Below are 2,157 nucleotides of genomic sequence, written 5' to 3'. Positions count from 1 at the left end.
CTCCGGGGCTCCCTGCAGTCATCCCGCCGCCGTCTGGGAGCTCTGCGGAGAGAAGATGGGAGTCAGTGGCTGAACCGACGGGCTCCGGGTCCAAATCCGAAAGACAGGCTCTGGCCGCCTGGCCCAGGCCGCTTGGAGATCCCTGGCGGCCACCCACGGATTTTCCCGGGCTCCGAGTCCGGGAGCCGCCTCCGATCGGGTTTTCCGCAGCGGAGCTCCGAGCCAGGGACTTACGGCTGGAGCCCGAGTCGGCGGGGGCCCGCGGGCGGAGAGGAGAGGGGGCGCCGGCCGCTCCCTGCGCATCCCCGGCAGCGGGGCTCCGACCGCCTGCGCCCCCTTCGCCAGCGCGGGCTGGGCCTGGCGGGCGTGGGGTTCCTGGCAGCGGCTTCTCCAGGGTAAGTCCCACCCGGACTCGCCCCCTCCCCCGCACGTGGCTGCCCGTAGTAACGGAGGGAGGGGTACTCAGAGCGCCGGGGTCCGCAGGGGCGAAGTCGCGTCTCTCCACACACGCGCGCGTCCGCCAGCCAGCGCTCCACATACCGCAGCGTGGGAAGGAGGGGGTGTCACTGGCTCCAGCCTCTCCCAGCCCGCCCCTTCCTTCCAAACCTCCTCAATCCGCACCGAGGCTGCAGCAGGAGAGACTTGGGCTAGACTCCGGGAAGACTGCGCTGAGCCAGAAAAGCCCGTCAGAGGAGAGGCGGTGGCGGCGCACTTTGCACGGGATTTAACTCCGGGTAGAAGAACTCTCCCACCTAGACACACTCACACGCACACGCACACGCACACACACGCACACACACACATACACACAGCAGCCTGACAGGAGCAGGCTGGGTTGGAGGCAGGAGCCCAGTCGTTGGGCAAAGGACCTCGCCCGCGGACTCTCCTGCCGGCTCCCCCGTCGGCCAGGCGAGGCTGTTCCCCGGTTGCGGCGTTTCCAATTCGGGCTTCTCGGGATGAATCATCCCCCTTTCCCGCCGCCTGGCCTCCTTTCCGGCCTCCTCCGCCCGAGGCCTCAGTGGCCCGCGTCCCGGTGGAGCCGAGCACCACCCTTGCGCCCCAAGGTCCTGGGCCGCCCAGCTAAAGCCCCTCCCGGCTGGGCGGCGTGTGGGGTGGCCCCCACGCAGGGGAGGGGGTGGGAGGAAACCAGGCTCCCACCCCAGCGTCCCCGGCCACGAAAGAGGAGGGTTCGGACCTCGCCGCCCGGTAGTGCGTCCGCCCTCCTGGCCTTGTTTTTCAACAGCTCCAGCGCTGGGACCCGTCGCCGAAGTCCTCGGAAGAAGGCCCTCCACTCTGCCCACCCTGCATCTGCACCGCCCCCGAAGCACCAGGCAGACACCGCATCCCTGGCTCCAGCCAGGCGCGGGAGGCCCAGGGCCCGGCCTGGAGCCGCCGCGTCCAAAGTCACCTTTTCACGGACAGAAGCCCGAGCCCAGGGGGACTTCCTGGGGTCACACTGCAGCCAAGGCAGGGCGACATCGGGCCTGACGCCGACCTGCAGAACCCCAGCGCTGGCCGCCTCCGGCACGGCCCGGAGAGCATGCTGGCAAGACCCGTCCCCCTTGGTCCAGGCGGGTGGAGGCTTTTCCCCAGCCGGACGCCCTGGAAGTGGCCATCCCGCCTCGGGTCACAGCGGGCGGCCCAGCCCGACTCGGAGGGGTCACTAGTGCTCGGAGGGAGGAGAGGTGTGCAAAGCTGAGGGATGGGACACCCTGAGGCCTGAGCCTCTGGGGGACGTGGCCTGAGGCTGGGAACCCGGGGTTGAGGGGGGCGGGGGGCGGTGACTTCAGAACACATCCCGAAGGTCCCAGGTAGAGGAAGTCGCTTGGGGACGGGGCCCCCTGCACTCCAGGGTCCCGCTACCGCCCACGTCCACACTTTTGCACCGCGAAAAGGGGGATCCCAGGCTCCTACTCCCAAGAGTTTTTAAGAAAACAAAAAGTTGGAGAAAGTGAAGGCGAAGCCCAGGCCCCCCGCTGTGCTCACCTGGTGCCGCCGCGCCCCCGCCAGTCCGGGTGGAAATCCGCGCGCCAAAGCTCGCGGCCACCGCCGCCTCCTCGGAATCTCGGCCCCTGGCCCCGCCCCCATAGACCCCGCCCAGCACAAGGCCCCGCCCCTCCTCCGAGAGGAGGCGGAGTCTAAGGTGGGAGGGGCACC

Source organism: Echinops telfairi, unplaced genomic scaffold (genome assembly GCF_000313985.2).
Source record: "Echinops telfairi isolate 266 unplaced genomic scaffold, ASM31398v2 ScPeMD7_7457;HRSCAF=8495, whole genome shotgun sequence".
Taxonomy (NCBI): domain Eukaryota; kingdom Metazoa; phylum Chordata; class Mammalia; order Afrosoricida; family Tenrecidae; genus Echinops; species Echinops telfairi.
Note: the sequence above shows the minus strand (reverse complement) of the source record.